General features: G+C 37.4%; 1 long non-coding RNA gene across 3 annotated transcripts; it reads left to right on the top strand.

Moving 5' to 3' along the window:
* The first annotated feature begins 1037 nt into the window (after positions 1–1037).
* LOC141657364 (uncharacterized) lies at positions 1038–4037 on the top strand. 3 transcript variants are annotated; one of them, XR_012548735.1, is made up of 7 exons: positions 1041–1179; positions 2715–2831; positions 2902–2986; positions 3155–3210; positions 3372–3455; positions 3560–3664; positions 3779–4037. It is a non-coding gene; the product is annotated as an uncharacterized LOC141657364 (long non-coding RNA). The 3 variants fall into 3 exon arrangements; XR_012548733.1 differs by having other exon boundaries at positions 1038–1179; positions 3155–3455; XR_012548734.1 differs by having other exon boundaries at positions 1039–1175; positions 3155–3455.
* Positions 4038–17250: the final 13213 nt, after the last annotated feature.

Here is a 17250-nt window from a genome sequence, read left to right on the forward strand (position 1 = left end):
AAACTCTCCCCTATATTCCACCTCAAACAGCTCTATTGTTGCACGTTCAACCAAACAAAACCTAGACTAGTAGAAAAAACCCCTATTACGACGCCCTTATCATGGCGGTTCTAATAGAAACGCCGCATAAAGCCTAAAAAATTGGCGGGAATGAATTTTTCATGTGGTAGGAGGTTTATTGTGGCGGTTTAAATTAAGAACCGACGTAATAATATTAACTATTTATGGCGGTTTCATATAAGAAACGCCACCATAAGTTATTGTGGCGGTTGTGTTAACAATCGACATTAATAACGATGCATAAAGTAATAATACTTGACAATACTTTTTAATAAAAAGACCGCCGTAATATGTTTTTGTGACGGTTTAAACAAGAACCGACATACTAGCCACCCAAAACCCTTAGAATAATTCACTCAACTAATACCACCATTATTTTCATTTTTCTCATAACCCGCTTCATCTTCCCCGCCCGCACGAAATCGCCAAAGCCTTAACCATTAATCACCGCTAAACCCTCAATCATTAATCTCCGTCGACCAAGCCGTCGTCCCTACTGTACCCGCCTATGCCTCAATCCGACTTTTCGAACTCCTTTCACACGTCACCTTCAATTACGGATTTCGGAAATCTATTGCTATAGTATTGGTTGTTTTCGGCTACACCGTGCCCGACTCTGCCTTCGACGCATCTTCTTTATCCACAACAACAGGTACTTTATTTTTTCCCTATATAATTTCAATTATAGTTCTTCAATAAAATTATACAAGTAGCATCTTTATCAATTTCTTCAAATTGGTTGTTATTGAATTATTTTATTACGTGTTATTGTAATACCCGTTTTAATCACCATTTTATATTTTATATACATATATATTTTATAAGTTAATTATCAGTCGACATTTATAAACTGAGACGGGTTATTTGTTACGGTCTCGTAAAAAAAAAAAAAAAAAAAAAAAAAACTTAGTTGTTGCTGTCGGTTGAGACGAGGGATTTAGGGCCCAATATCCTAATTCATAAGCACACAAAACCACACCATCAGACTATACACCTATCAAACAAAAAAAAAAAAAGGAAATTAGAGAGCAGCGAGAGGCGACGACTGCAACGAAGGGAAGGGGATTTCGACTCGATTTTTGGAGACGATTTCTAGCTTATTTTCATTCAAAATCGTAAGTAAGTTTATCCTATCCTTTAATTCGATTACTAGCTAAATTACGGTAGTATACAGTTCGAATGATGTAACCCTAGAAAATTAATTTAGGGGTTTTGGTTATAGCTCGTTGAGACGGTTTTATACGACTTGACTGACCATGGATGGTGGATAATTGACCTGGAATCATTCATTGTTGGGACCGTGTGTTAGGATTGGTAGTGCCCAATTATTATACCATCTTATAGCTCGTTTGAGACCGTCTTATACATGGTGGTGTGGGTTTGTAGGGTGCTTGTTAGATGTGTATATAGGCTGCTATGTGTGTTAATGGAGGAATTCCTCGTCATTATTTTTCCACTAAGCTTGATTAATTGAAAAGAATAATCAATCAGTTTGGTAGTTTGGTAAGTTGTAGTTGTGACTTCATGCTATAACAATTAGTTTATTGTTAAACCTACAAGTCGTAATTGATGAGGCCACTATTTTTAGATGATCCAAATAATTCAATTTCTGAGTTTGGATGATTAGCCTTATGGTCTATTAAGTTACGCAACAATGGAGAGTGGAACTTGACTAGCTAGTGCTGCATCATCATCTTACTTCATCATCTCACACTTCCACTCATGTGTCCTCGAATTTCCAATTTATGAGCGATGTTTGGAATGTGTGATCAACTGAACTTAGAGTGTACTGGTCGATCGACTAGGGGGATCGGTCGATCGACTAGGCAATTTATTTATATGGTCAATTGGCAATTTATTTTACTTCATAAGGTTTTGGCATAATATATTGAATTTAAAGAAAATGGCATTGAGGTAGAACACACTTGGCTTCTTTATTATTCTTTTGGTTTTATCTTATGAATTCAGATTATTTGTATTGACACTATACGAGATGAGATGAGATGAGTTTGGATAGGCCAGGCACGGGGATGCTGAAGGGTTGTGGACCTTGGTTTCGATAGGCAGGCAGGGCATGGTGTAAGGAGTTAGACCTGGACCTGGCGTGGCTAGTCCACATGGTGTGGTTGAGCTTGGACTGAGAGCCTTGGCAACAGACTCTTATGGTTCATAGATTATTGACTTGTGGGTTATTGTGTTGTCTTTAAATTGTCTATTTCCGTCATGGGAATATATTTATAAACAGGTGTTGTTTGTTTGATGGGATGGGACGAGTGAGCTGGAACCCGCGTCATCACTTTAGTCTTATAGCAATTAAACATTTAATTCTACTTATCACTTTTGGTTGGATTGTATCTAAATTTAATTAGTACTTTCATTTGTTGGCATAGCTTGGCCGAGAGTTTTTTAAGTCCAGTGCGGACATTTGTTTTATCATTCTTTTTATTTAAAGTACCTTGAATCGTTTGTTTCTATACTATTAACCTCAGACAACTAAGATGGTAGCACCGTCTTTTATCTGAGATGTCTAGCCCAAGGCTCTTAGATAAGTAGGGTGTTACAGTTATGAATTATATGAAGTAGTATCTGTATTAGTATAATAGTATAACAATAGTGCCTGATGTCTTTGGTGCCTGTCTTGTTCATTTTTGTAGATTAAATGTGGACTGAGAGGTCACTTGAGTCTTGCCTGCAATTCTGCTGCAATGATTGATCGCTTTGTGCTTCGTACTAGTCATCTCTATGCCAAGCCTGCTTATGGCAATTTGAAGGTAACTTTTATAACTTTTGTAAGAGTCTTTCAGTGCTGTTGGATAAATTTAACAATTGTCTACCTTATAGGAGTGTAACAAGACCAGGGATTCGGAATCCCTGAGAGTTCACCTTCATGGTGTCATGCTCCATTTGATCCGGAAGGAGTTTTAGGGTAATCTAAGTTTCTTTTCTTTTGAATAATATATTTTTGGATTCAATGTACAATCTGTATTCATGGTAGAAAATTCTTTGCTGCGATTAATTAATTTTGTAAAAATACTGCTCTGAATGCTCTCTCATCTGGCAATTGATTCATTTTTTTACTACAACTCTCTGACAGCCGCCGTGACTTGCATTATTGGACTTCAATTTGGTCATATTCTTATACAAATGCAGGTCAGGACTCTTTACTATGCATTTGTTACTTTCTGCAATATGTTTGATTTTGTGGTATACCTTTGTGCACATCTTCCCATGGCATCCCCTCTAGCTGTTTTCATGTGTGCTTTGGAGATTCATCTGCTGTATTTCTTTCAATGCTTTTGGCTTGGTGCTAGAGTATTGATACAAGCATCTTTATTAATTTCTTCAAGGCGGAAGGCGAAGGCGTAATTTAGCTCATCATTAAATACGACGCCGTGGTAAGTGAAATATAAACTCCTTTTATATTGTAACGACTAACTTTAATTTATATTACATTTTACATGCTATATAATTAATATGATATTTTTTCTTTAAATTTTAGTGTCCTCAACAACCAAATGATTACGAGTGTGGTTATTATGTCATGAAGTGGATGTACAACATAACTTTTTCATTTACGAGGAGCAAAGAAGAACAATTTGAGAAGGTATATATTATTGAAATTCTTGGTATGATTTATTTATCTAGTTGTAGCTTTATATTCTTATTGATTGACGACCTATTTGTCAACTATAACTTATGGCGAATTCAACCATGTCAGATGCCGACATTTATGAGATCAAAGAAGAGTGGGCTACCAATTGTTTACAGAATTTGTAGATTAGTTTATCAACTAAGGCGCGTGTTATTCAACTAAGGCGTGTGTTATTCATACAGTTGAATGTATTTTTTGGTGATAGTGATGTTTATGTTATTTTTTTTGGATGTAATGGCACATGGATGTTAGTTTGTTGGACTTGTGATGTTTTGGAATATTATAAATGTGGTTACATTTCTATTCATTGGTCTTCTTTGGTTCATATTGTATTTTGAATCATCATAGGGGCTCCTGAAATTTTCGTAGAAATTTTGTATTTTTAAAATATATATATATAGATATTACGACGGTTTCTTTAAAACCGACGTCAAAAGGTTAGCAAACAAAATAAAATTCAAAATAAAATTCGCCTTTAATGGCGGCTCTTCAACAACCAACCGACGTTATAATTACCTATAATGGCGGTTTCTTAACTACAACCGACGTTATACTAACCTTTCGCGACGGTTCTGTAGCTACAACCGACGTTATAAATAACATGTAGTGTTGGGTTTGAGGGTAATTTTTTTTTTTTGAAATACTTATGGTGGCGGTTTTGATGAATTACTATGGCGGTTCTTGTATAAAAACCGTCGTATTAGATAAGCTTATAATGGCGGTTTTGTATAACAACCGCCACTATAGGATAGCTATTATGGCGGTTCAACATCCCCCTAAACCCGCCGTAAAGTTTATACGACGCCGCGATAAACGACGGACCCTAAATATCTAAAAACCGCCATAAAATGTAATTTATAACCGCCACCGTAGGGGGTTTTTCTACTAGTCTCTTCAATAACTTTCTTAGTGTACTTTTCAGCATAAGGCATGAACTGGGCTTTATATTTCCCAACTCCTTCCCTTTTCTGAAAGTTTCTCTACATGACATATTTCCTCATCTACTCCATGTGGGTGAGGATAGGCTTGTCCCTTACCTCTCTCAAAACATTATTAAATGACTCACACAAGTTGTTGAAGAGCATGTTTGACTTACTTTGAGTGGAAAATGCATGTCTTGACCATGCACTAGGTGGGATTTTATTCAACCATTGATGAGCTTCTTTGGATAACATCTCCATTCCTTTTATCTGAGCTTTAAATTAAGCCTACATATAAGTAGAAAATTAGGAAAACTCTAATATAAATTGAAGAGAAAGAATTTAAAATCTTATATAAATTCAGAAAATGAAAGATCTTACCTTAATTATTTGCCTTGCTGCTGACCAGAAAGTATCTTTGTAAACTTCACCAGACCAAGTAAGCTTGAAGTTAGACCACATATGTCTCACGCAATACCTAACCTCGGCTTTTGGCACCACCCTATTTAGTGCATCAAGTAATCCCTTCTGCCCGTCTGACTAAATGTCAAACCGTCCCCTTCCACCTTACCTAAATCAGTTGACAACAACTCCAGAAACCAACACCAAGAGTCCTTATTTTCAACCTCTACTACTGGCCATGCTATAGGATAGAGGTTATGGTTCCCATCTTGGCCAACTGCAACAAGACACATCCCTGGATATGCTCCCTTCAAATGGCACCCATCAACTCCCAACAGTGGCCTACAACTATTGATGAACCCCTCCTTACAAGCATTGAGGCAAACATACAACCTCTTGAAAACAACTGGAGGCCTTTCAATGCCCTCACACTAAACTGAAGCTGTACTACCAGGGTTATACTTCTTTAAAGCATCAGCATAGTCATAAGCCTTGGCATACTGGTCATTGTTGTTTCCATAAATGATCAATTTAGCCCTACATCTTGCCCACCAACACTTATCATAGCTAACCTCAACTCCCAAGTTCTTTAGAACATGGTTCTTGAATTTTTTCAATTTCCAGTCCATGTTTGTCCTCTAGAATTCAATGTATTTTTCACACAGAAATTGAGAGGTCACTTTTCTATTATGGGTTGTAAAACAACAAGTATGCTCAAGATTAGATGTTTTAATTTGAAAATTATCACCCATATTTAACTTAGTAGCATGAACCTTGTAATGACAATTTCAACCCTCACATTTACACTCCCCAAATCCAAGTTTAGATCTTTTAGAATTCCACTCACTCTGACACCTTTGCACACAATAGGCTGTCACCCTATCACTGCAATTGTGAGAATACCAAAAATCATAGCCATTTTGCACAAAATGATAAATAAGAGCTTTTATAAATACCTTATTCCTTGGAAATATGAGGCTAACCTTTAGAACAATAGGTTTGCTGAAATCAGTGTCTGGATTGAAGACTTGATAACCTCATGCTTCATCATCTAAGCCTTGTATACTATTCAGCTCATCTGAGTTATAATCAATATATTCCCCAACAAAAACAGTCAAATCATCAACATCCCTAATACCAGGCTATAAATCTCCCTCAACTCCCAAACTTTTCTCAACTCTTTCTAATATATCAGTCTCTTCAATGTCATTGTTGTTTGAAAACAAATCAGGTTCATATTCTGGATCTGACACACCATTATCACTTAGATTTGTCTCACTCCCGTCTGAATCACTGAACTGAACAGCTGATGCTTTTTCAGACACTACCTTTCTTCTCACCCTCTTTCCATTTCCCTTATTTCTAACAGCAACAGATTTTAACCTCTTTCCCTTTTCATTCTCAGAGACATCACCCTTGTCCTTTACTTTGTTCTTCTCAGGAACAACCACCTTCTCCTTGCCTTTGTTCTTCACAGTCACAAGTCACACCAATTTTCTCCTTCCCTTTACCCTTAGCAGATACCACCTTAGCCTTCTCCTTATTTGTAACAACACTTTCAATTGGCTCTTCAATAAATAGCTTCCTTCTAGGTGGCAGTTTACCAGGTCTCCCCCCAAGATCTATAGGAAGTTTAGGAAATTTTTCTTTTATTTGTTCAGGAAAAAGATTGATAATAGGGCTGCTGGTATTTATCCTAGGGCTCCTCCTTAAGCTGTGATTTGTTGTGGATTTATTGCAATGCCACTGACTTTCTGTTTGGGTAGATTAAAGGTAAGAGTGGTGGGTTGTAAAGTGGTCCTAGAACTTTGACCAATGACAATATCAGGCTCTGATATTTTTTGGACTAAAAAATTGATGGACTCACTTTTTTCTTGGGCTAAAGAGATGATGGGCTGTGATTTATATTGGGTCATAGAAATGGGCTGTGATTTTTCTTGGGCTAATGAGATGGGCTGTGATTTATGTTTGGCTAAAGAAATGGGCTGTGATTCTTGTTGGGTTATAGTTTCAGAAATTTCAGAAGTTTGAGTTGGTATTGGAGGAGGGATTAATTTCTTCTTGGTAATGTAGAGGTTAATGAAATTTGTCTCATCCTTTGTATCCAACCAAACCCTTATATCCTCCTGGATTTTAAGAAACTTTCTGGCTTTTGGTAATTGTATCTCATTAGTGAAATATGACAGTACTAAATCATCCATATCTTCATCATATAATTTGTCACAAATAGAGCTCAAAAATTCCATATTAAGCCTATTATGCCAGATTGCACATTTAAATTCAACAGCACCACCCACATATGCTAATTCACCCTTCCTATTTACGAACCTCCCAGAATGGTATATGCGAATATTGGTCATCACTTCAAAGTATGAAGCCCCTACAAATTCAGACGAGTAAATTGAGTAATTAAAGGTTCATTTTTTACCAAATAATCAACACCCATTATATCTAACACTTTTAAATGCAGTAAAAAACGAAATTAAGAAAAAAAATCTAATTTCAGACGTAAATCCTAAATTTCGATTCAATCAATTGAAATACAACAATTTGGGGAAAACACAAATTTGCAGCAACACTACCAACAACAAAAAATTGAAGATAGATTTAAGACAAAAAAATGGGTGTTTGAATACTTACTTTTTGAAGTTGTACCATCTGACGGTGGCACCACCTCCCCACTCATGATCTGCTGCCTTTATTTGACAGTGCAGGGGTAGTTCGGTCACTTTTTAACAAATTTGACCGGAAATAGCATAGTGGTGCAATTTTGGAAGAAAAGTAAGCTTTTGGATGTAATTTGCAAAAAAAATTATATAAGGCTGTAATTTTTAAAAAGAGGTTTATAAAAGGCTGTAGTTAACAATTTTCTCTTAATGAAAAGTATTTTTGGATTGTCAAACCACCAAGTCAATCAAGGTCCCCTAGATAAGTTGATCAAGTCCATATCACATCATAAGGTTGGATAGATGACTCAAATGCAAACCATTAACTAGGCTTTAGACCATGGGACAAAAGATACTAGTATGACACAACCTAGGGTGTCTTGAATGCATTCTAGTAAACAAAGTTTCAAGGAGAAAAATTATCTACAAGGGCCTTATATACACTTGTCAAACATCCCAATTAGACATTTTCACAAAATTTTCTAACATGCAAACTACATGCCATGATGCAACTAACATATATACAAGTCTAATGCATATGCTTCTGATGTGACTCATATTTGAGCATATTTAGTCCCCGAATTAACCTCGTTCCCATGCTTTCTAGCATCTATTAGGGTCATTTCTTATCTTTAGTTTCCCATTTTGCATATTCTTTGAGGTTTTGTGTCCTTGGTAGGAGAGGATTGCTAGCCTTGCATTTATGGAGTAAAATGGAGCTAAATGGATCACATCTAATGACCAAGCATCAAAGAGGAGACCGACACTAGAAGCCTATGTTAATAAATGAAGAGAAATGGGTAATGATGAAAGATCCGTGCATCCCCGAAATAATCCCCAAGGATTGTTAGGAAGCCAAAACAAGAGAAGAACCCTGTGCCAGAATCCGAGCATCCTGAGCTCATGACGAGCGTCCCAGAGCCAAGATCCGAGCTTCTCTAAGCCAGCCCGAGCGGATCTCCTTACAGGACCAACCGTGCTTCAGACAAGGACGCGCAGATTCCCTTACGAGTTGCAGCATGATCCGCGCATGTCCCTCGAGATTAGCAAAATTGTCAAGCTTCTCTTAGGGTCTTAATCGTCATTTAAGCCCTTAGTAACCCTAATCCTTGTACTTAATTTTAGTATAAATACCCTATTGTACTACCTAGATTATCATCTTAGAAAATCTAATCTCATCTTATCATAATCATTCTCTTAATTTAGTCTTAATCAAAGTTGTAATACACATTTCAAAATTACTCACTTCTTAATCTTTCATTAATCTCTCAATTGTTCTTAGTTTTATTTGGGTAATTAGAAGATTATTTGGGGTTTATTGGAGGTTTGACAACCTTCCATCAATCATCAAGTTTACTTCTTTTATTCTTTGCTTTATTATTTGGATCATCTCAAGTAGGTATAATCTCTTTTACCTTTGTTTAATTATTGTTGATCACATCATTTATTCATCATGTTTTGCTTTGTTAGTATGATTGACAAGCTTATTAGCATGCTAAACTTGATCATGAGTGAGTAGTCCTTTAGCTAGGGTTAATGGGGAATTAGGGGAAACAATCATGGGAATTAATCTATGCTTAATCTAATATGTTTTCATAATTAATTGCTTGCTTGTTGTGATTTCAACCTATGCACATGTTATGTTTGATGAAATTCTAGACTATGAAACCTTGCATTTTTTACCCATCTCTTATCTTTTAAATGACGCTTGTAAGACATAAAGCAACTTGAGCCTCATTAGACCATGCATAGAGTTGAATAGACTAAGTTGACTTGTAGGTGTTGTAAAGTCTTGATCGCCTCGGCTCCGGGACCCAAATCTTCCTAGGGATTGTAAGATATACACTAACTCGATCCCATCACAACAATAAGTGCTTGCTTCTAATTGAGAACATGTTTGTATGATCTATTCCCATGATTCCCTTATGAACCCATGACACCGTAGTGCCTTTAATCAATTGTTTACAAACCCCTTTAATTGGTTTACTTTGTTTTCATTAATTTAAATTCATCTTGTTGATTAGTTTAGATTACATCCCATCTCACCCCAATTTGTGACACCCTAAGACATAGCTACTTGCAATTGAAATCTTAAATCAATACCCGTCCCTTAGGATCCGACCTTTACTTACCTATTTACTAATAGTAGTTTGTGAAGTTATAAATATTGTTTTGGTTAGGTAGTGACAACGACTAAGCACTAAGCACAAAAACGACCTGACCAAAAATGGCACCGTTGCCGGGGACAGTGTTCAATTGATTTAATTTTCGTTAATTGTTTTTAGTTGTGTCTTTCTTTACCTTGAGGGATAGCACTTCCTTAAGGTACTTCTCACCTTTTTATCTTAGTGTACTTTGCAAGATGGATATTGTAGATTGTTGTGTAGAGGAACATGTGAGTACTACTCTCATCAAAGACCCTTTGCAAGCATTGGAAACCTTAGAAGCAAGTGAGGCCAAAAACAAGCATTGGGCATTGGAAGTAGATCTCCTTGAAGCCGCTCTAGCCAACAAAGAGCTCACTTATGAGCAATCCATATTGATAAATGACATTCTCGAGGAAGCATTACAATCCACTAAAGAAGAACAAGCAACTAAAGATCATACCATGCAAGTCAAGGAGCAAATCGAATATGTCGAGGAATTTGACTACAATGGGTATGAGGAGTTTGAGGGACAAGTCGAATATGCCATGAGGGTGAAATGCGTAATGGAGATAGAAGATGTCCCTAGTGAACCTTCAAATGTAGAAAATGAGGTACAAACTCCAACTCTAAAGCCCCTTCCCCCAAATTTGAACTACAATCAAAGAAAGAGATTCTTGTTTGAAGTGAAGAGATACTTTTGGGACGATCCCAATCTCTACAAGGACTGTAGTGATGGACTTTACCGAAGATGTGTACCCCAATGGGAAGTTCAAGGAAAACCTTGATCTTAAGCTAAGTGGACAGAAGAGGATCTTGCAAATTCAATAGTTTGAGGAATTCCGACTACACTCTTACGAAAATGCAAAGATCTACAAGGAAAGAACCAAATTGCTTTATGACAAGAGGATTAAGCAAAAGGCCTAGCACAAAGGAGACAAAGTCTTTCTATTTAACTCCCGATATCGAATTTTTCCCGGGAAGTTAAATTCAAGATGGATGGGTCCCTATGTAATCACCGAAGTGGGAAAGTATGGAGACTTTGAGATAAAGTTGGAGGATGGAAACAAATTCAAGGTCAACGGTCAAAGATTGAAACCTTACTATGAAGGATCATTCATAGGAGAAGTAGAGGTCATCCGCCTCGAACCTCTCCCACCATGATGAAACCATCAAATGAGAGAGTTTGGTGGAGTCCTCCCTAAACCACCACTTGTAAATATACTAACCTTTCTTACTTGTGTTTTTACTTCATTGCATTTGCATTTTACTTCCTCATAAGCATGATTTTGGCATGAGAGTTGGTGAGGGAGTTCTACTAATCTTGTTTGACGAATGAAGGATATGACGATTCAAGTGTGGGGAAGCACCCTTGTTAATTAATGAAATAAGAAGAAAGAAGAGCAAAAAAAGAGGAATCCCCACGAGCAGACCTGAGCTCGTGGGAACCAAGAGAAAATCCGAGCGTCTCCAGACATGATCCGCGCGTCCTGGCCTTAGGACGTGGGTCCTGGGAAGCTTCAATTTGTGGGAGAAGTCCTGTAGCAAAATTTGTGCAAGCCGAGCTCAGGACGCTCGTCCTACCAACGAGTCGCGGGTCTTTGGAAGTTCCAAACTTATGAAATTTTGCTCATGAAAATTTTGCACGTCCTAAGCTCAATCCGAGCGTCCCAGCAATAATCCGCTCGAGCCGAGCTCAAACCGCGCGTCCCAGGACTGCTTCGCTATTTCAGAAAATCCTGTAAGAAGATCCACGCGTCCCTACCTGCTCGTATAATTTTTCTACAGGACAGAAGACGCTCGAGCCGACTCCAATCCGCGCGTCTCCCTCCCGTGCTACTCTTCTATTTTCGACAAGTATACCCTTCTCTCAACCACAGATATTAAGACACCTCATCCTTCTGTCCTCAATAAAACATAGAATCCTCTCCCAAATACTCAAAACACACAAAAAACACCCAATTGCATCTTCAAAATAAAAACACCCAAAACCTAGGGTTTGAAAGGATCTAAATTACAAAGATTAATCTCCCCTCTTAGACAAGCAAAATCTCTTGATCTACTTTCAAGATGAGAACAAGGGGATCCTTACCAAGAGAAAGAAGAAGAACAAGGGTCATAGGAAGCTCTTCAACCTCTCATCTCAACATATTGAGAAGCGAAAATGAAGAAATCATCGATCTTTCAAGGTTAAATGAGTTCTCAAATATCGAATTTGTTAATGATGCTCAGCAAATCATCTTTCACCGTCTCCTAGGTAAGAATATTCTTCCAACTAAATTCATTTGCCATGAGACATTAAGGAAACTAGGGATATACCATCAAACCGAGGCACTCTTCGAACTATTTGGTCTTTCGACTATGTTCAACATCCATGAGCCTACATATCGACCATTAGTCCTCGAATTCTTGAGTTTTCTGAAAATCACAACCCTAAACAAGACGATTTGTGTTGAATTTCGACTGGAGAACACAACAAGAATGATGACCCTTGTAGAATTTGCGGGTGTATTGGGACTTGATGTATCTCCTACTCGTTCCTTAAAACCTCGGAACTAGAGTATAGCACCGCTTTGGCGAGCCTTGACGGGTCACGATTTCTCAAAAATCAAAGAATGCTCGGCCTCTTTTATCCAAAATCCCATCATCTGGCTCACCTATCAGTTCATAGCAAGCACTCTCATAGCTCGCCGCGATCCCGCGGTTGTAAATGAACTTGATCTAATCTTTTTGGAGTCCTATTTAAAGATACAAGGGAGGATTGGCTATCATTTCGACGCCCCCTCGGTACTTCTTGAAAGGTGGGCGCAATTTCGGAATGGAGATAATGGTGGTATGATTCATATTGTCAATGGAGGATTAGTAACAAGACTTGCCAAGTTCTTTAACCCATCTTTTAACAACAACAACGCATATGTACCTCTTCCGGGTACTACCAAGATCGATGAAATGCTAATCTTCCGACATGACCATTGGATTACCTTTGAAGGCTATGAACGAAGGATCAAGTGGCTCACCAAGGGAAGCATCCCTCTTTTTCTTCCAATGGAAGGTTTATCAAGAGTTTCACCTAGAAGGGGCCTCCTTTCCCAAGTGCCATCCTACCTTGTACCAACTCGTTCAAGCCAAGCAAATCGAACCCCACCTCCTACTCAACATCAACAAAGTGAGCCTCATGCGAATGATTAAGAAAATATTGTTATCCCACCTTACCCCTTTCCATATCAACCCTACAATCACCCAAATCCCTTCATCCTTTCTAGAGATGACTTTGCAACGGGTCTACTCCAAGATTTATACCACAAGCAATATGAAGATAGAGTGGACAATTATTATGCTCTTTATCCTCAATTCCACCAGTTGGCTAATCAAGGGCACATTAGCGAAGAGGGAATGCTTCCCTCTTAGGCTCAAACGGAAATTCTCTTTCCAAAATCGAAGCATGCCAACGGTGGAGCACATGGAAATGGATAAGGAGAAGGAGCGGGGTTAAGTGGTGGAAACACGGTGGAGGTCAATAGCGATGGTGATGAGTTTATGGATTTCTATGAGAGCGATGAATCACGAGCCCAATGGGATGACAATCTCGGAGGAGAGGATAATGATAACTAGTGAAGATGTTCATAGGCTTGGTGGAGCGGGCAAGAGGCACCCACCATCGCTTAGGTGAAGCTCTTCAATTCCCTCTCACTTTTCATGTCAATTATTTCACATGCTTATTTTATCATTAATTGTTTCAAATCTTTCGGTGTCCTTGTAAAAATTAAGGACTATTTTCCACCTTAGCAACATCAAGGTGATGATAAATATTTTGTTCCCAATTGAAAAATCCAAAAATGATAATTAGATTTCATGCATTGCACTCTTACCTTGTGCATGAACTTTCCCTCTTTTTACACTAGATATAGTGTCTTATTTGGTTTGGGGAAGTTCACTCACAAGGGATGCGAGTTAATTCAAATTAGCTCTACGAACAATCGAAACCATGCATCATATAGGATAGATTAGATTGCATTCACTTGTTTTATATGTCATATAGTTTGCATATTAGTTTAGAAATCATGCATTTTCATATAGCTTGCATTGCATAATTTCTTATCGTATTGGCCATTAAGGACAATGCCTATACTAGTGTAGGGATGGGAAATTATAACTTAAATTTTAAAATAAAAATTGATAAAAATTGAAAAATTTCTCAAAAACACAAAAATATGTTCTTTTATTTCATAAAAACAAAAACTATAAAAATTTTAAAATTTTAAAATCCAAAAACATGTTCATTCCTTTGTAGTGTAGAATTGTATATTGTGTATATACTTATGTTTGTTTATCACTCTTATCACATTGGATAGACTACGCCACATCCGAGGGATGAAGAATATGAAGACCGCATGGTATGACTTTCCAAATCTCCTTTTTCCTCTCTATGTTGATGACTATGTGGCTTTATTTTGGTTGATGCAGTACAAACCAATGTGATTCTAGGAGTTTCATTTAGTTTATATGGCATATTAGTTGATAGAAGCATTTGCACTAGGTTGTATATATGTTAGTTGCATCATGGCATGTAGTTGCATTAAAGGAAAATTTTGTGAAAACATCTATTTGGGAAGCTTGATAAGTGTATATAAGGCCCTTGTAGATACTTTTTCTTCTTGAGACTTTGCTCATTAGAATACCTCCAAAACACCCTAGGATGTGTCATGCTTGTATCCTTTGACACATGGACTAAGGCCTAGTCAAGAGTACCTTGTGATGTGATGACTCCTTGGCTACCGTTTATTCCAAGGTGACCCTTGAAACCATGCAACCATCTTCCACTTCTATCATGTTTTGTCAACAAAAAGGGAATGGGCACAAAAATCTCAATTTGAGTTCAAGTACCAAAATGAAAATCAAGAAGTTTGCACAAATTTGCATCAAAGAAAAGAGGAGTACAAAAATAAGAACGCCTATGCTTCAAATAAAAGCACCCTCGTTAAAATTGGGGTGACTTTGAAAATGTTCAAAAAATGCAAAGATTGAAAAATTTGCCAAGTATCAAAATGCCAAACATCAAGAAATGGCAAGAAATTGTTCTCAAAAATGTCAAATGCCACAAGAAATTGGGGGGAATAACAAAAACAAAAGCAAACTCCCATTATGTAACTCAAAATCTTATTGATCCCTTTATCCATTTATTCCACTTTTGTTCATGGTATAGAGGGAACAATCCTTCTTCTTGTCTAGGCAAGAAGGGGAATTCCGCGATCCTAGAGTGTTTCTAATATCATAGGGAGTCTACTCTTGACAAAAGCATTTAGCAATTGAGGACAAAGGTACCCTAGCTTGACACAACTTGGAGGTGATTTGTTGGTATCATCCTAAGCTTAGTAATTTGAAGAAACCATATCTATAATAGAGTGTGTACTCTTGGATTGCTTCTCCCTTAGATAATTTCCGCCACTTAGATGAGGAAAATGGCTATTCTTTTGTACATGCATCCATTACTTGCTTTTGTGTGCTTAATAATTGGATGTATCGCCATTTTGGCAAGCCCCACCTTACCTTGCAAGAAGGCATCTTACCTCATGGGTGTCTTGTTGTGAGTTGAAGGGGCAGAATGAGACTCGCTAATTGTCTCATATCGGCTATGTTAGTAGGTTAGTTTAAATAAAGGTCATAGTTTTAGTCATCTCTTTACTCGGGACGAGCAAAGGTTCAGTTTGGGGATGTTTGATGTGACTCATATTTGAGCACATTTAGTCCCCGAATTAACCTCGTTCCCATGCTTTCTAGCATCTATTAGGGTCATTTCTTATCTTTAGTTTCCCATTTTGCATATTCTTTGAGGTTTTGTGTCCTTGGTAGGAGAGGATTGCTAGCCTTGCATTTATGGAGCAAAATGGAGCACATCTAATGACCAAGCATCGAAGAGGAGACCGACACTAGAAGCTTAAGTAAATAAATGAAGAGAAATGGGCAATGATGAAAGATCCGTGCATCCCCGAAACAATCCCCACGGATTGTTAGGAAGCCAAAACAAGAGAAGAACCCTGTGCCATAATCCGAGCGTCCTGAGCTCAGGACGAGCATCCCAGAGCCAGGATCTGAGCGGATCTCCTTACAGGACCAACTGTGCTTCAGGCAAGGACGCGCGGATTCCCTTGGGAGTTGCAGCATGATCCGTGCATGTCCCTCGAGATTAGCAAAATTGTCAAGCTTCTCTTAGGGTCTTACTCGTCATTTATGCCCATAGTAACCTTAATCCTTGTACTTAATTTTAGTATAAATACTATTGTACTACCTATATTATCATCTTAGAAAATCAAATCTCATCTTATCATAATCATTCTCTTAATTTAGTCTTAATTAAAGTTATAATACACATTTTAATATTAATCACATCTTAATCTTTCATTAATCTCTCAATTGTTCTTAATTTTATTTGGGTAATTAGAAGATTATTTGGGGTTTATTGGAGGATTGACAACCTTTCATCAATCATCAAATTTACTTCTATTATTCTTTGCTTTATTATTTGGATCATCTCAAGTAGGTATAATCTCTTTTACCTTTGTTTAATTATTGTTAATCACATCATTTATTCATCATGTTTTGCTTTATTAGTATGATTGACAACCTTATTAGCATGCTAAACTTGATCATGAGTGAGTAGTCCTTTAGCTAGGGTTAATGGGGAATTAGGGGAAACAATCATGGGAATTAATCTATGCTTAATCTAATATGTTTTCATAATTAATTTCTTGCTTATTGTGATTTCAACCTATGCACATGTTATGTTTGATTAAATGCTAGACTATGAAACCTTGCATTTTTTACCCATCTCTTATCTTTTCAATGAGGCTTGTAAGACATAAACCAACTCGAGCCTCATTAGACCATGCATAGAGTTGAATAGGAAGAGACTAAGTCGACTTGTAGGTGTTGTAAAGTCTTGATCGACTCGGCTCCGGGACCCAAATCTTCCTAGGGATTGTAAGATATACGCTAACTCGATCCCATCACAACAATAAGTGCTTGCTTCTAATTGAGAACATGTTTGTATGATCTATTTCCATGATTCCCTTATGAACCCATGACACCCTAGTGCCTTTAATTAATTGTTTACAAATCCCTTTAATTGCTTTACTTTGTTTTCATTAATTTACATTCATCTTCTTGATTAGTTTAGATTACATCTCATCTCAACCCAATTTGTGACACCCTAAGACATAGCTACTTGCAATTGAAATCTTAAATCAATAACCATCCCTTGGGATCCGACCTTTACTTACCTCTTTACTAAGAGTAGTTTGTGAAGTTATAAATATTGTTTTGGTTAGGTAGTGACAACGACTAAGCACTAAGCACAGAAACGACCCGACCAGCTTCTATCAACTAGTTTTCCATATAAACTAAATGCA

The sequence above is a fragment of the Silene latifolia genome, chromosome 5, assembly GCF_048544455.1.
Source record: "Silene latifolia isolate original U9 population chromosome 5, ASM4854445v1, whole genome shotgun sequence".
NCBI lineage: Eukaryota > Viridiplantae > Streptophyta > Magnoliopsida > Caryophyllales > Caryophyllaceae > Silene > Silene latifolia.